The sequence below is a fragment of the Mixophyes fleayi genome, chromosome 6 (assembly GCF_038048845.1).
Source record: "Mixophyes fleayi isolate aMixFle1 chromosome 6, aMixFle1.hap1, whole genome shotgun sequence".
Taxonomy (NCBI): Eukaryota; Metazoa; Chordata; class Amphibia; order Anura; family Limnodynastidae; genus Mixophyes; species Mixophyes fleayi.
The window spans coordinates 220035301-220053528 of record NC_134407.1 but is presented as its reverse complement, the minus strand read 5'-3'; the positions used below and the strand labels follow the sequence as shown (position 1 = coordinate 220053528).

Genomic DNA, 18228 nt, shown 5'->3' with positions numbered 1-18228 from the left:
CTGGTAAGTGGCTAGCAAAGGTTAGTACTCTCGAGTTCACTGTAGGTTATAAGAAGTAAGGTTAGCCATAATAAGATGAGTGGTAACAGGCTTGATGATCTCACTCAATGCATATCTTGTCATATGTATGCACACTTGGAGCAAGTGTTCCAAGGTTTATACCTTTGTGAGAAATGTGAGCAATTGTTCTCTTTGGAAGCCCAGGTAACTGATCTAAAGCAACATTGAGAGACATTGTCAACCTGGAACAGAGTTTACAGCTCACCATTGATGCGTTAGCTGAGCAGGGTGGAGCAGAGACAGAGGAGGATGCACAGGTAGGCAGCTGGATAACAGTTACTAGGGGTAGCAGAGGGAGGAAGAGGCAGGCCAGTTCTGAGCTGAGCAATCCCAGAAGATTTGCCAGATTGGATGAAGATACTGTGGAAGGCAGTTCAGAATTGGTAGAGTTGGAGGAGACTGCTTCCTCTAGCAACCGGGGAACGGTCTCTCCAGCATAGAGGGGACCAAAGTTACTCGGGGACCCAGGCAGATTGTGGTGATAGGGGACTCCATTATTAGGAAGGTAGATAGGGCAATCTGTTACCGGAACCGTGCATGCCGAACAGTGTGTTGTCTCCCGGGTGCTTGGCATATTGCGGATCGGGTGGACAGATTGTTGGGAGGAGCTGGGAATGACCCAGCGGTTTTGGTGCATGTTGGCACCAATGACCGAGTTAGAGGAAGAAGGGGTGTCCTAAAGAATGATTTCAGGGACATAGGTCGCAAATTTAAGGCAAGTACATCCAAGGTAGTATTTTCGGAAATACTACCTGTGCCACGCGCTAGTTCAGGGAGGCAGCGGAGATTAGGGAGGTTAATGTGTGGCTAAAAGATCGGTGTAGGAAGAAGGGTTTTGGATTCCTAAAACACTGGGCTGATTTCTCGGTCAGTTGCCATCTTTATTGTCGAGATGGATTGCACCTGAATGAGGAGGAGGCTGCAGTGCTAGGGGAGAGGATGGTTAGAAGGTTGGAGAAGATTTTAAACTAGGCTCCAGGGGAGAGGGGCAAGGAAGTATTTATGGGATAGACATTGAGAGTAGCAAGGAGGAATTAAACAAGAGTCAAGGGGGTAAAGAGGAAGGGAAGGGAAGCATAGCCGATAATGAGAGGCCCTTTTTAAAGCAAAAATAAATACCTAAGGGAAGCAATAGACAAGTGTATGCTTGCAAATGCAAAAAGCCTGACAGGTAAAATGGGGGAGTTAGAACTAGTAGCAATGAATGAGCAGTATGATATTATAGGTATTACGTAGACCTGGTGGGATGATACACATGACTGGACAGTCAACTTGGAAGGCTATTCTCTCTTCAAGAGGGATAGGGTAAATAAAAGGGGAGGAGGAGTATGTCTTTATATTAAGCCAGAATTAAAACCAAGTATTCAGGAAGTTATATACGAGAATATAGGTGATTAATATAGAGGCATTGTGGGTGGAAATATTCAGTGGATGAAAAAGTTCAGAGAAGTTGCTGATAGGGATATGCTATAAACCGCCAGATATTAGTATGATTGAGGAAGCCCAACTTCTACAGCAAATTGAGAAGGCTACACAACTAGGTCAAATTTTAATTATGGGGGATTTTAATTACCCAGACATTGATTGGAGTACTGAGACCTGTGGTACAGCTAGGGGAAATAGGTTTCTGAGCACGCTAAAAGACCATTACATGTCCCAATTAGTAGAGGAACCAACTAGGAACCGGACTATACTGGACCTAGTAATAACAAACAATGTAGACGTAATATCAAATATGCAAGTAAGGGAGCACTTGGGAAACAGTGATCATAATATGGTCTCGTTTGAAATTAGTTTCCAGAAGCAATGGTATAAGGGATCAACTAGGACTTTAAACTTTAGAAAGACAAATTTTAATATGCTAAAGGAGTCTATAAAGAGCATAGACTGGGACAAAGCCTTTGAAGAAAAAAATACGGAAGTGGGCTGTCTTTAAAATGTTGTTGGAAACATACACGTATAAGTTCATTCCTATGGGAAATAAATGTAATAGAATTAAGTCTAAACCAATGTGGCTAAATAAAAAGGTAAGGGAAGAAATGCAAAGGAAGAAGCGTGCATTTAAATTGGTTAAGTCTGAAGGGTCTGAAGGAGTCCTTTCGTAGGTACAAGGAATGTAATAAAACATGCGAAAAGGAAATTAGATTGGCTAAATTAGAAAATGAAAGGCACGTTGCAAAAGAAAATAAGACAAACCCCTAAAAGTTTTTAAAGTATATAAATGGCAAAAAGATTAAAAAAAGATAATATAGGACCCCTAAGAAGTGAGATGGGTGAATTGATAAATGATATTAAGGAAAAAGCAGAAGTATTAAACACTTTCTTTTCTTCAGTATTTACTAGAGAGGAACAAATGGTAGGAGTAATACATAAAAATGGAAATGAAACCATGCCATTAATTAATACTTGGTTGTCAGAGGAAGAAGTCCAAAGGCAACTGAAGAATATTAAGATAAATAAAGCTCCAGGTCCAGATGGCATACACCCAAGGGTCCTTATGGAGTTAAACTCGGAAATAGCTAGTCTTAATTTTCAGAGATTCAATCTCATCAGGCTCAGTGCCAAGAGATTGGCAAATAGCAGATGTGGTGCCGTTGTTTAAAAAAGGGATGAGATCACAACCAGGGAATTATAGACCTGTAAGCCTGACATCAATAGTGGGGAAACTACTGGAAGGTATTTTAAGGGATAGTATTCAGGATTACTTGGTGCGCAATAAAATTATTAGTGGGAATCAACATGGATTTGTGAGGGATAGGTCATGTCAAACTAATCTAATTAGTTTCTATGAGGAAGTTAGTGGGAACTTAGACCAGGGAAGCACAGTAGATGTGGTCTACTTAGATTTTGCAAGAGGTTGGTTTACAAAATAAAGGAACTGGGTCTAGGAATCAATATTTGTACTTGGATCGAAAACTGGTTAGAGAATAGGGTACAGAGGTTTGGGATAAATGGAACATTTTCTAATTGGTCAAAAGTTTTAAGTGGAGTACCTCAAGGTTCTGTGCTGGGGCCACTCCTTTTTAATATATTTATTAATGATCTTGGTGATGGTTTAGAGAGTAAAGTTTCTATTTTTGCAGATGACACTAAACTCTGTAAGGGGACAGACTTGGCCGCAGACAGCTGAGGGTCGTGAGATGGGTACTGGCTGTGGAGAACCCAGAAACGGAGAGTAATGGCAGACTGTTAATCCAGAGAACGGGCCGAGGTCAGGGGTCACTAGCAGAAAAGAATAGTCAACACGCCAAGGGGTCAGGGTCACGAGCAGGTCAGCAGAATCCGTGGTACAGGCCAAATGATCAGGGACACAAGCAAGACAGCAAAATCCAGTAACGGGCAAGGGGTCATACACGGGTAATCAGAAATCCAAGGCAATACACCAGCTGAGGTATAGGAGCAGGCTTAGACACGGGCACTGAGCTATAACTGGCAGGGAGGCTAAGCCCTCCCTGCCTTATATACTGACATGGGCCAATCAGGGCTCAGCCCTGTAATGACAAACAGGCTCAGACTTAGGGATGTTTAATTAGCCCGCAGGCTATACTTAGCGCATGCGCCCGGCTGCAGCACTTGCCGGGGCGCAGCGCTCAACACACCGGAAGTGATGCCCCGGTCGTCATGGCGACTGCCGGGGACGTCCAAACAGGAAGGAGGAGAGTCGCGGCGGTGCCTGTGGCTGCCGCGGCTCCTGACAGATATAGGGTAAAAATAGGACTGCAATATTGAGTCTGGGGGGATTTTCACAATTAAAACAAATTGGCGGTTGCTTACTCTGGATCAATTTCAAATATAAGTGCAGGATCGCAGGAGATCCAAAATAGATTGAACTTGTTGGACTGGTGTCTTTTTTCAACCTCATCAACTATGTTACTATGTATACTGATAATATCTGGATATTCTATTTCTTTAAGCATTATTCATTTATTACAATAGAGACGACTTTTGGTTGAAGTCAAAGGATTGTAGAAGGTAGAATAGTAAAGATACAATGCTATTCTACCTTTTACAATCCAGTCAACAAAATAAGTTTCCTTAAAAACAAGCAGGGAAATCTAAACTAAAACTGCTCATGCCAAGGTTTGGTAGAACTGATGGACTTTATAAAGGCTGGAAAGAGATGAGATAAATTGTTCTGATTGACTTCACCTTTTCACTTAAGGGCTGATTTCAGAGTATATAAAGCTGTACAAGGTGAGGAGACTAAGTAGATTGCTGTCATTAGCAGTGTGCTGATTATAGGAGGAATTGAGAGAAGTTATTTGTAGCTGTCGTAGTGAATAGTTATCTAATAGCCGTCATCTGGAGCTAGTGTTGTGAATCCTCGCACAGACACAGCAGAACAATGAATGTATACTCCTCAACTTATCTCCACTCAGTGACCATATAAGGACCAAACATTTCACTGTGCAACTTAACAAATCTGAAGAGGGCTTTAATGCCAAAATTGGAAGCATCTCTCCTTCAGAGGGTAATATTACACACACAAAGGAGATTTTACAAGTGATGCACATTATTCTGGAGATTACATTAACCCTATCACTACAAGTGCTATTATTAAAGAAGGAACCCTTTAATTGACTTCTCAAATGTTGACCCAGGGGTTACCAACTTTGGATCTAAGTGGGGCAACTATGCAATAGTGCATTATTTCCAACGATTTACATAGACCAATTGTCATTTACTGGAATGCGTTAAATCTACCCATGTTCCATCCAGCACAAACTCAGCCTATAACATCCAACCTGGTGACTGGATCCTTGTCAATGAAACGTTTGAACTTCACCTGTCCAAGCCATTGGGAAGGTCTCTTCCAAGTGCTACTGATAACCATCAGAACTGTAAGGTCACAGAAAATAAATCTTGGTTACATGCTTTCTATTCCCATCTGACATTTTCCTGGTGAACGGATCCCCTGCACCTGCTACTACTGGACTATGATGAAAAGCAAATGGCTTTACACTGAGGCAAGATGACAGTTCTGGAAGAGGTTTTATATTTTAGTTGTTTTCGTGTTTTACAGAAATGTCTTTTTGCCATGGACTAGATATTTGCTGTTTTATTCTCTTGCATTGAAACTAAGCTTGTTTTCAATCCCTCTTTCTACTAAGTTGATTTGGGTATAAGACACGCTAATATTGAACCCAGGGTGAAAATAAATTGAGATATACTGTTCTTGACTGTTACATTTCTATCACTACTGTGCACTCTATATATTTGTATTCTCACCATCTGGTGTATTAGACTTGACCCTGTTACTTAGTCCCACAACACTGGTGAAGGAGCAACTCTAATTGGATGGTCAGCAAGAGGTACCACATAAGAGTTACATGACCAGTGGGGAAGTCTTCTGTAGTAAAAGATGTGTCCCTTCCTATTCCCAGACCATGGTATCTTACATAAAGGCTCAGCCAAGCCTCTCAGGATAGCAGTGTATCAGGTGCAGACTGTGTATAACTTCCTTCCTTAGATACAGCAATGTAGGTGCTTCCAGCTTCTGGAAAGTTGGGTCCTGTTAGCAGTCGCGGCGGCCGCGGGCACCGCTGTGACTCTCACCTGCTTCCAGCAGGAGTCCCGGCCGTCGCTATGACGACCGGGACGTCATTTCCTGGACCTACCCAACCGTTGTGACGCCAACAGCAGTAGCGCCGCGTCCCGGCGGCTGGGGACAGCCGGGCACATGCGCGGGGATAAGCAAGCCTGTGGGCTAATTAAGTAATTTTAGTAAATCATAACCCCTGTCCATGTGATCTCAGTGCCAGGCTCTGATTGGCTGGTACTGGTATTTAAGGCAGTGAGGTCTGCAGCCTCACTGCCGGTAATAGTTCTGTATCCAGTCTGCTAGCCTGCTCTCTGCCCTGTCCCTGTCTATTAGACTTGCTGTTGTTTACCCGTGTATGACCCTTGGCTTGGATTTGGACTTTGCTTGTGAACCTCGTGACCCTGACCTCTGGCTTGAATACCGACCTCCCTGCCTGCTCGTGACCCCTGACCTCAGCTTGTTTATTGGTACCGTTGTCTGCTGCCGGCCCCTGACCTCTGCTTGGATTCCACTCCGCTTGCCTGGGTTCTCCCCGGCCGGTACACACTTCACGACCCTCTGACAGTCTGCAGCCCAGTCTGTGCCCACCATCAGGGGCTCCAGTGAACACCTGACTGGCAGAGTAGACTCCGATTGTGTTGTGCCGGCTGGAGGGGTTCCTAACAGGTCCAATCTATAAGGAGGCTTTGGAACTGCAAATTTAGCCTTCAACATTGTATCACTGTCTGATGAGAAGGGATGAAGGCCGCCCCAAGTAAGTGAGGGAGGACCTGAATTTAAGAAAGGAGCATAAGGGGGGATTAAAACAGACCCAGGTTATGTCACACAGTTAACAAAGATGGTGGGTTCCGCGCTCCCTGTGTAAATATATTAGTAGGCTGCCTATAGGATTATGAAAAAGAGGGGTGGGCTTCATCCCTCCATGTATCAATTGCCTGTCCCTGAGGACTTGATGTATATGTATGTATGTGAAATGATTATTAGATTTTATATATCAGTGCACTGATTCATACATGTTGTAAATTATACAATGTATTGAAATAATACTCTGTGCTTTATTATACACCATCTTGGCGCCTTTGGATATCCCCGTTGTTTCAATCTTATGTCACACAGTTGGATGCACATAATTCTCTAAAATGTTATTCTATGCTGTAGCATTAATTCTAACAACCCTTTCACTGGAACTAAGGGGCCCAGGCCATAATTCCTCCTCCATCTAGCTTTACAGCTGGCAGTATGTATTCGGTTAGGAAGCATTCTCCTGGCATCTGCCTAACCCAGATTCATGACTACCAGACGGTGACGTGTGATTTGTCATGTCAGAAAATGTGATTCTACTGCTCCAGAATGTAATTTCAATGTGCTTTACACCACTCCACTTGATGTTTGGCATTGTGTCACAGGATGGACATTAACTCTTATGTTCTGGTGTCAGATTACAATGACTGACAGACAACTATTGTAAAAAGGATAATACAAATGTTTGTTATAAAAGATGCATATAAAATGAAAATGTACTTAGCTGTTAAATACAATTTGATTATTGAGAAATTTCTTAAACTGAGGAGTCCTGTTGCTTAAAAGCACTTAGTGTATTCAGGATAATTCACTGGACACCACTTTATAGTTCTAGCTGAGACTGCTTCCTTTTGAATGTTCTCTGCCAGTTAATCTTCTGAACACAAAGCAGCTTTTTCCCCCTGAGACTAGCTAAATCCAGTGAGCTGGACATATAGAAATGTCTTTGTACAAATAGTGATCTTTGTATGAATGTTATCTACAGAACAAGGAGGCTTGCACGAGTCACTTACAATCCTTTACATCACACACAGTGATCTGAGGTTTGCGGGCTGCTGATGGCCATGGAAACCCAATCCATAGAGCTCCTGACAAACCGTTTTTGTGTTCTGATGTTGCTTCTAGGGATAGTTTAGAACTTTACAAAACAAAAAAGACAGTTGTCAGCGCTTATCCTTCACACTGCATATTTGTATGTATCTAGCAAAATGAAAACATGAGGTATCCGTTCATATTTTGTTTTTTGTTTTTTTAAATTTTTATTTTTGGAAGGTCAAACGACACACAGAAAAAAAAAATCCAACGTACAGTGAGAGTGATAAGATATACATCACTGACAGCATATATACAATCCACATATTATTGTACAGGATCAATGCAAATTAGACAAATTATGTGTATAGAGATTGACCAGAATTTTTTGTTTTAAAAAGATGTGAAAGAGAGAGCGACCTGCCACGAAAGAAGAGGGCATGACGCAGAGAGAGGGAAAGAGAAAGACTAGAACGGAGCAGGAAAGAAGGAAAGAGATTAATGGAAAGAGGACGGATACATGTAGGTGCAGAGTTAAGTGAAGGGGGAATAAGCCTGAAAAAACGAGAGCCATGGATTTCAAACCTTAGTGAACGATCTTGACGTCCTATTGATAATGCTGGTCATGTATTCTAGGCGCTGCACCTGCCAGACTCTGTTGATAATGGCCTGAAGTGATGGTGGAGACTGCTGCTTCCAGTCTGCTGCAATTTGGCAGGTAGCTGCCAACAAGATATGTCTAGCCAGCTTACTCTGGTGTTGAGTCGCCGTGGGCGCTCCCAAGGGCAAGAGAAAGAATTTAGGCTCTAATGGTATCGTTACCTGGAGTATTGATTGGATCAGTTGTTTAATCTCGGCCCAAAAGTTTGTTAATTTGGGACAAGTCCACCATATGTGGATAAAGTTACCCTCATGGGAGCACCCCCGCCAACAGCGATCAGAAGAGTCTGGGAGAAATTTATGAATCCGGGAGGGAACGTAGTACCATTGGTACAATACCTTGTAGACATTCACTTTTATTTTAACGCAGATTGAACTGGAGGCAGCATTCTCGTATATCTCCAACCATTCTTCGCTCAGAAGGACTTCACCCAAGTCACGTTCCCAGGCCAATTCATGAAAATCTCTAAGGTCTGAAGAGGGTGGAGCGAAGTTCATAGTACAATGTTGAAATAAGGCCTTTCGTAGAGGACTGGCGGAGACAGATTTTCGAACGTGGTAAGGGGACGGGAAGCGAGGCGAGTTTTAGCTGTGGTGAAAATGAAGAAGCTGGAGAAATTGGTAGAAAAATTTAGAGGGAATATCCATTTGCGATTGGATGTCAGTAAACGAGGGGAACACTACCGTGGAGGTGAGATCGTTTAAGAAACGGACCCCTTGTGAGGTCTACGAGGAGGATACTTTAGGGGTAAGCCTGGAGCGAAGTCAGAAGAGTTACATAGAGGAATTAGGGGAGAAAGATGGGGGGAAAGGCCAAATTTCTGAGAGGATGAGTCCCAGACCGCCAGGGAATGTGCAATGACCGGATAAAGGGAGACACGTTTTGGTCGACGAGCCCGTGGGAGCCATAGGAGAGTGGATAGAGATAGCATACCCAGACTTTCAGCCTCGATCTCAACCCAGACTCTGGAGGGTGTTAAACTACACCACAGAACGCATTGAGCTAGCTGAGCGGAGAGATAGTAGTGTCGGAAATCAGGGATTCCCAGTCCCCCTCCCCGCGGGCCTCTCTGTAAAAGCTTAAACCGGACTTGGGGGCGCTTACCAGCCCAGATAAATTTAGATACATGAAAATGGAGAAACTTGAAAACATAGGGGGGGACCCGGATGGGGAGGGTTTAAAAAAGATAAAGGAGTCTAGGGAGTATATTTATCTTGACCGCATTAATACGACCTATCCACGAGATATATAACTGCAACCACGAAACAAGATCCGATTTAATTTGAGCAAGAATGCGAGGAAAGTTGGCCTGAAAAAGCTGGTAAAGATGCTTAGTCAGATATACCCCAAGGTACTTGATTTTTTGAAGACGCCAGTTAAATGGGAAGGAACTTTCTAGAGACACTTTATCTGCTGAGGAAACGTAAAAGTCCAAGGGCTAGATTTACTAAGCTGCGGGTTTGAAAAAGTGGGGATGTTGCCTTTAGCAACCAATCAGATTCCAGCTATCATTTTGTAGAAAGTACTAAATAAATGAAAGCTAGAATCTGATTGGTTGCTATAGGCAACATCCCCACTTTTTCAAACCCGCAGCTTAGTAAATCTAGCCCCAAGACTTCTGTCTTATCAGTGTTAACTTTATATCCCGAGAAGTGGCCATAGAGATCTAATTTGTCTACGAGAGGAGGAACGAAAAAAGTCAGGTTAGCAATAGTTAATAGGACATCGTCTGCATATAAAGCTATCTTATGAGAAGAACTACCCACTGGGATGCCTGATATCTGCTGATTAGCCCTGATTCTAGCTGCTAATGGCTCTATGATAAGGGCAAAAATAAGCGGAGAGAGGGGGCAGCCCTGCCGTGTGCCATTGGCAATAGTAAAGGGGGCCAAGGTCAGACCATTTGCAGAGACTGTGGCCGATGGGGAGAGATACAGGGCTGAGATGCCAGTCATAAATTTGCCAGAGAAACCCATTGCTCCCAACGCCCCAACCATAAACGACCAGGAGATGCGATCGAACACTTTCTCAGCGTCTAGTGACATAAGGAGGGAAGGGAGCTTACCCCTGTGAATTGCATGGATCAGATCAATTGTTCTCCTATTGTTGTCCAGGGCTTAACGCCCCGGGATAAATCCCACCTGGTTGGGATGGATGAGGGAAGGGAGGAGGGGATTCAATCTGGAAGCCAAAATTTTTGCATAGATTTTAAGGTCCACATTGAGGAGGGATATTGGTCTAAAGCTAGAGCAGAGAGTTGGGTCCTTCCCTTGCTTCAGGATGACAATGATATTAGCTCTGGTAGTGGCCAGATCAAACGTGGCTCCTCCCAAAATCTCATTAAAGAAAGATGCCAAATAGGGGCCCAGTACTGTGGCAAACTTCTTATATTGTGGCGTGAAACCATCAGGGCCTGGAGCTGAGGAGGGTTTCAGGGATTTGCTGGCTACCAAAACCTCAGTCAAAGTAATGTCTGTGTTCAGGGACTCTAGGTGGGGAAAACTGAGTCTAGGGAGGGGGGTGGTAGCTAGATATTCTTCTAGAGTCTGCACAAGGTGAGCTCTTTGAGGGGTGGGTGGCGGGGTTAAGTTATAAAGAGAGGAATAAAATTCCTGAAACGTCTGAACTATCTCCTTGGGGTCATATGTAATTCTGCTCGTTTGTGAGCCATAAATTTTATCGATGTGACCTAGAGCCCTCTTCTTACGAAGCTTTCTGGCTAACACAGAATCTGCTTTATTTGATTTATCGTAGTACCTTTGCTGTAATTTCTGCATAGTAATAGCAGCCCTACGGGAAAGAAGAGTGTTAAGTTGGCCTTTCAGCGAGGTAATTTGAGTGAGCAGGGCAGGAGGGACTGGTGTTGGGAAAGAAGAGAGTTAATTTTACGTTTTAAACTAGATACCTGTTCTGTAGCTTTTTTCCTAGAAGCCGCAGTCAGGCTAATAAAGTGACCACGTATAGTGGCTTTATGTGCTTCCCAGATAATACCTGGGGGGACATCTATAGTAGTTATCTTGGAAATAGTTGGAGATTGAGTTGTTGAGGTCTAAGAGGGTTGTCTGATTGAGCAGGAGGGAGTCATCTAGTCGCCACTTTCCCCGGGGTGGTGATGTTTTGAAAAGGTCTAGAATAAGGAACACCCCCGATTGGTCAGTCCATGAGAGTGGGGTGATGCCCGCCTGAGTCACATTGGGAATGAGTGCATGGGATACATGTATCATGTCTATGCGTGAGTACAGATAATGCGGGGCAGAATAATGAGTAATCCCTAGCATCTGAGTTACAGAGCCGCCAGGAATCATACATACGGTGATGAGTGAGCAATGTGGCCAGGGAGATCGATTCTACAGGAGTGGAAGAGCCCCGCTGGGAAGAAGAAGGGGAAGACCTGTCCAGGATAGGATCAAGGGTCACATTAAAGTCGCCACCCACTATCACATGACCTCGCGCCAGCCGCTCAATGCATTTAAAGAGTCTGATAAAAAAAAAGGCTTCTGTTTCTGGTTAGGGGCGTAGACCGACACCAGGGTAACAGGGATAGATCGTAGGGTACCACCCACTAATATACAGACCCGGAGGGTCGCTTTATAAGTGTTGGAGTGCAAGAAGGGAACCTTACTGTGGATCAATATAGCCATTCCCCGCTTCTTGCAGTCCGCCGAGGCAAAGAAAGTCTGAGAAAACTGCTTGCCCTGAAGCTGAGAATGGACTCCAGTTAAGTGCGTCTCCTGGAGAAAAACAATATCCGCTTTTTCTCTCCTACAGGCTCCCAGCAGCATCGTACATTTACAAGGGGTGTTAAGGCCGTTGACGTTGATCGAAAAAACTTTTAAGGCCATGGCACTGGAAAAGCGATAAATCTCGGCAGCTTGACTAGTAATGGGGTAGAATGGGATAAGTTATTAAACCATCCTTGAAAACAGAGAGAAGGTGAAGGAAAGGATAAGGAAGAAGAGTCGAGAGAAAAGAAAGGAAAAAGAAAAGAAAGATGGAGCCCAATTGGGTGTAAACCCTGTGTGAGAGGAACCCAGAAGGGGTTCAAAAACATAGTGAAAATTAAATATGAATAACAATAAACAATATCGAAGGGTGCGTGGGGGGGGGGTGGTCCTGTGTATGAAATGGAATGAAACCAGGACCGAAGACCCTCAGAAAAAACTTAAAATAAATTTATTCTGTTCAGGGGGGTTCAGTGTCAGAGGGATATAAAGAATGAGAAAAAGCATCTGCTTTCTTGTTTTTTGAACCCGAACAGTAGGTTAGTTTGAGATTGAACAGGGGGTTCAGACACTGTGCTGTCTGTAAATACAAGAGGTTCTTGTGATCAGTATAAATTGTTACTGGAAACAGAGCACCTTCTAGCAGATGTCTCCACTCAGAGAGCCAATTTAATCGAAAGTAGCTCCTTTTTAACTATGCCATAATTCCTCTCGGACGGTAGGTGCTTGTGAGAGAAAAAGCCACAGAGTTGAAGTTGCCCAGAGGAATCGCACTGAGAGAGAACAGCCCCAGTCCCATAAGACAATGCATCCACTTCAAGAAAGGATGCTGACAGTTGGTTTGCAGCAGGACAGGTTTAGAGGAAAAGGCCTTCTTGAGAGAATTAAAGGCTAACACTGCTTCCACGGGCCACACTTTGGGATCAGAGGTTTTAGAAAATTTAACGTTAAAGCAAAATATCAATGAGTCTATCTCCCTGGACTGGCTCCTGTTGAGTTGGTTGCTCATGATTTGATTCTTCCTCATGAATTGGTTCTGGTGAAAATTCGGGTTGTGTTCTTTGCAGGTTTTCAATGTTCTGGTTTGCAGAATCCAGGGTAGACTTTGAAGGGTCAAGGGGGATTTTATATAAGTTGTAACATTACACAATTCATAGACATTACATTTACTATTCATGGAGAGACCTTCTCTAGTGTCCTCTTGATGATAAGTTGGTGTGTCAGCTTGAGGTAAGTTACACTGTCGATCGGAATGTTCCTCAGAACTTCAAGTTGACGTGGACTGACTTCAGGAGAGGCATGAGGCACACTGACGTTGACAGTCTGTTCAGTGGTTACAGCCTCAGTTTCTTGTTTATTCTCTTTACTGATGACACATTGGGATATTGAAAAAAATAAGTGCTAATTGTCGTCTTAAGATGTATTAATATGAAGATTGTTCTTACTATAGAAATATTTTAATACCTTGTGTGGATGAAACAGAGGAAGCTGAAGATTCCTCAGGTACAGTGACTTCTGGGATTGATTCCAGCAGGTGGACAGACTCCTCAATCTGTCTGATGTCTCTGAAAATATTAACATATTGTGAGGTAATTAGGGGAATAGGTATCATCTCCTGGGGTAGAAGGTAGCGAACAGCATCAATGAATCAGATAAATCCAGGATTATTGGTGCAACTGACCTCAGCCAGTTTTATTAAGCATATTCAAAACAAAAAGAAGCATAAATAAAAAACCTTGCCTGTTCGGTACTACCTAAACATTTCACAAAGGCCCTCTCTCCTGTGAAGGACCTTATGTCCACACACAAACCAAACACATATATTACTGCTCGCCACAGCAGAGTATCTCAAGAGTCATCCAACCTCCCCCCCAAGGTTTGAGAGAGTGATTGAGGCAGAGCTGCAGCTTCTTACAGACGCCACTCAGATGCAGCTCCTATTTAGTCTGCTGTAAGCCTGAAGACATGTAATGTTGTAACCAATTTTGAAATGGATGTCAACATCTTGATCCTCAAATGGTGGGTTTGTTTGGCAGCCTTGGGACCGAGGATCTTCTCATGAACTCGAAATACCTTTAATGAGGAAATATAAATATTATAGAATCAAAAAATATATAAATTAGAATACACGAGGAAATCAGCATAAAAAAATATAAATTTATTATATGATTTTATGGATTTAAATGGTTAATAAGGCCAACTATAACTGTACACCATGGCGTAAAAAATAACATTTAAAAGGTAAACATTAGTACAGTGGTGGGAACACAATACAAATAAGTAAGAACTATGCAAGTAGTTAAAAAACAAAATAAAAGAGAAAAAAATGCCACTGTAAAATGTAATTACATAAGTTAATAGGTGCTAAAGAGGCACTAAACCATTACAGAAACATACACGAAGAAATAAAATTCTAAACAAAGTGGGAAGACAATCGCATTAGATCACAACTTTACTTAAAGCATAGCTATTGTGAAAAACTAGATGTCCGTCTATTTATTTATTGCATTGCTTGCTAAAAGACAGAATACCATTTTCATAAAAAATGGTCTACACAAACCGAAAATGTGAAACCAGGGACCCCCGCAAGGGGGTTTGGGCTTAGTTGCAGAGGGTACGCAGGTCGCGGTTCCCCAAGACAGTCACCGATGTAGCGACAGTAGTAGACAGGCGTAGTCAGGCAATCCAGGTCAGAGCCAACCGAGCGTTGCAGTACACAGGGAGGATCCAGAGAGAAGTCAGGTCAAGCCAAATAGTCAAACCAGCCGGGCAGCGAGGTACCAAAACGAAACACAGGAGAGTAGTCACAGGAAGCCGAGTCAGAACCGAAGAACACACTGGATCAGAAGTTCAGGAAATGTTGGAGCTGGAGTGAACCAATACTCTGGCACTAGACATGTGTCAGAGGCTGCTTTATATACCCTAAGGTGCATCCTGATTGGCTTAGGGAGGTTTTGGCGGTCAGACATGCTGGCTGCAGACAGGTGAGCAGAGAAAGTGTCCCGCTGCTAGGCAACAGGACGTGGTTGCTGAGAAGGTGCAGGCGTCCGTCTCCTGCACCAATTGTCAGTGTGGAGATGGCGCCTGACACTTGGACACTGTCACCCCTGCCACTTCTGTCCGCCTCCGCTGCTTAATTCCCCAACCCTGGCACTCCAATTTCACCCGCTTCCTCCAGAAGTGCACTCGTGCTGCTTAACGCCTCTGTAGGAAATCTCACTCCCTGGCTGACTTCCTCCACTTCAAGTTTATCCTCTCCTCCTACTGCTCCACCCTCTCCCTCTCTAAACAATCTTTTTTTAAGTCCCTCATTTCTTCTCAGTCCTCTAATCCCCGCCGCCTCTTTGCCACGTTCACCTCCCCTCACCCCTCCCCTTCCTCCTATCCCACTCTCCCTCTCTGCTACAGATTTTGCCTCCTTTTTCTCCTCCAAAATTGAGGCCATCCGACTTGATATCTCCTTTTCCCTTTCCTATCCTCCCTATCTCTTTGCTCCTCCCTCCCCCTCCATCCCACCCTGGGGCTCCTTCCGCCCTACTTCGGGCGATGAAGTCCACTCCCTCATTCTTTCCTCTCCCCCGTCTACCTGTCACCTGGATCCCAGCCCCTCTCACCTTCTTCTCTTCTTCTCCCCCACTGTCTGTGCTTACTTAGCATACCTCTTCAACCTGTCTCTCTCCACAAGCACCGTCCCCTCCTCCTTCAAACATGCCCTTATGTCTCCAATTCTAAAAAAGCCTAATCTTGATCCCACCTCACTCACTAACTACCGCCCCATTTCTCTTCTCTCCTACGCCTCTAAACTTCTCGAGCGAATTGTTTGCAACTGCCTCACCTGTCACCTTTCAGACAATTCCCTCCTTGACCCTCTCCAATCTGGCTTCCGCCCCCTCTACTCTACTGAAACCGCCCTGACCAATGTGACCTCCTCTCTGCTAAATCCAGGGGTCACTTCTCCCTGCTAATCCTCCTGGACCTATCCGCAGCCTTTGACACCGTGGACCACCCCCTCCTCTTGCAGACCCTTCACTCTCTCAGTCTCTCTGGCTCTGTCCTTACATGGTTCACCTCTTACCTCACCAACCGCTCTTTCTCTGTATCTATGTCCTGTTCATCCTACCCCCTCTGCACTCCCTGTAGGAGTCCCTCAGGGCTCTGTTCTTGGCCCTCTACTCTTCTCATTCTATACTTCCTCCCTCGGTGCTCTCATCACCTCATTCGGCCTTCAGTATCACCTATACGCCGATGATATTCAACTTTACATCTCTTCTGCTGATCTTTCCCCTCTCCTCCTCTTTCGTGTATCTCACTGCCTCTCCTCTTGGATGTTCACTCGCTTTCTCAAAATCAACATTGAAAAAACAGAACTCATTGTTTTCCTTCTGTCTAAGTCCTCATCCCAACTGGATCTCTCCATCACTGTTAACAACTCCACCTTCACCTCCGTCCCCCAACTCCGCTGCCTGGGCGTCACCCTTGATTCCTCCCTCTCTCACATTCAATCCCTTGCTGAATCATGTCGCTTCCAATTTCGCAACATCGCCCACATCCGGCCACTCCTATCTCATAAGGCAACCAAAACTATTATCCACGCGCTTATCATGTCCCATCTGGACTACTGTAATCTTCACCTCACCGGCCTCTCCCGCTCTCGCCTTGCCCCCCTTTGTTCTATTTTCAATGCGGCTGCAAGGCTTATCTTCCTTTCTCGCCGTTCCTCTTCTGCCTCCCCTCTCTGCCTTGCCCTTCACTGGCTCCCCTATCCCTACCGAATCCTCTTCAAACTTTTTACCCTGACCTACAAGGCCCTTTCCCACTCTACTGCCCCCTATATCTCGAATCTCCTCCCCATCCACACTCCCGCCCGGTCACTGCGTTCGGCCAATGACCGTCGCCTCTCCTCCACTCTAATCACCTCATCCCACTCCAGAATTTAAGACTTCTCCCGAGCTGGCCCCCGACACTGGAATGACCTTCCACGCTCCATCCGTTTGTCCCCTCACTTGTGCTCGTTCAAATGGGCACTCAAAACTCATCTCTTACTCAAAGCCTACCAGCCTTCCACTTAATCCTCTTTCCATGCTCGCTCTCATCTACTGGCTCCTCCTTTGAAGAGGGTGCACTTGCTCCTCTCCTCTGACTCCCATTGTGCCGGTCATTTGTTTGACCTCCCTTTAGGATGTAAGCTCTAATGAGCAGGGCCCTTCTCTCTCCTGTCTCTCTGTCAGGCCATTAGCCTTTTGAGGATAACAACAGCAGGACACTAACCGGTATTAGTGCTACTGAACTAATAGGTGCAGAGTCTAACGTACCCCTGGTATTCACCAGGGACCCCGCAAGGAGGTTTGGACTTCGCTGCACAGGGTACCCAGCTCACGGTCCTATTAGCCAGTTGCCGATGTAGTGTAGAAGGGTCAGATGGTCCAGGTCGAGCCAATCAGGAATAAAAGGCACCAGGGAGAATCCGAGAGGGTAGTAAACAAGCCGAGGTCGCAGTACAATATGGGTCACACAGATGATGGAATGGTCGCCAAGCCGGGTCACAACAAGATAGCAGGAACGCTGGGAGCACAATTAGGAGCAGGAGAACCAGGAACACTAGGTATATAACCTGTTACTCTGGCACCCTAATGGCGCCAGAGGCAGGATTAAATAGAGCCAGACTGCCGCTGATAGGGGGAGGCCAGGAGGCGGCACGCTAGGAAGAAAAAGCGTCCTGTTGCTAAGCAATGGGATGTGAGCAGGGCGCATGCGCCCGACAGGAAGGACGGCCGGAAGTAACTGCGCCTCTGTTGCAAAGCAACAGAGCGCTCTGGCGGAGAAGGCAGGTGTTCGTCCCCGACTGACAGGGGATCAGCGGGGACGGCACCTGACACTGTCTACCTTCTCTTCTGCTCCAACTTCAATATTTTTGCTTTCCCTGGAGCATCTGAAATCTTAGTACTTCTCGTTTATTGTTCTGTACTGTTATTTCCTGTACTGCCTATTGTTTGTACTGTGTTCTGCGCTGCGGAAACCTTGTGGAACCTTATAAATAAATAATAATAATAATAATAAACTTGTCTGTAGAGGTGAGTTTTCAGAAAACTCTTGAAGGTTTGAAGACTAGAGGAAAGTCTTGTGGTGCTAGGTAGTGAATTCCATAAAATGGGTGCAGCCCGAAAAAAGTCCTGCAACCGAGAATTGAAGGAAGTGATGAGATTGGAAGAGAGACGCAGATCTTGTGCAAAACAGAGGTATCAAGTTGGGAGATATTTTGAGACAAGTGAGGAGATGTATGCCAGCGCAATTTTGTTGATGGCCTTGTACGTTATGTGGCAAGAGCCTGCTACTGCAGAAGCACACACAAAAAACTTCTTCCTTTTTATGTAGTTTTACTGTCAGGATGGTAAATGTTTTGACACCGTATT

General features: G+C 44.7%; 2 protein-coding genes across 2 annotated transcripts in view; both read left to right on the top strand.

Moving 5' to 3' along the window:
* Positions 1–18228, top strand: part of LOC142159849 (uncharacterized) — a 408399-nt gene that overhangs the window by 150723 nt on the left and 239448 nt on the right. The gene's annotated exons all lie outside the window — the stretch shown is intronic.
* Positions 1–18228, top strand: part of LOC142159818 (uncharacterized) — a 199278-nt gene that overhangs the window by 33632 nt on the left and 147418 nt on the right. The gene's annotated exons all lie outside the window — the stretch shown is intronic.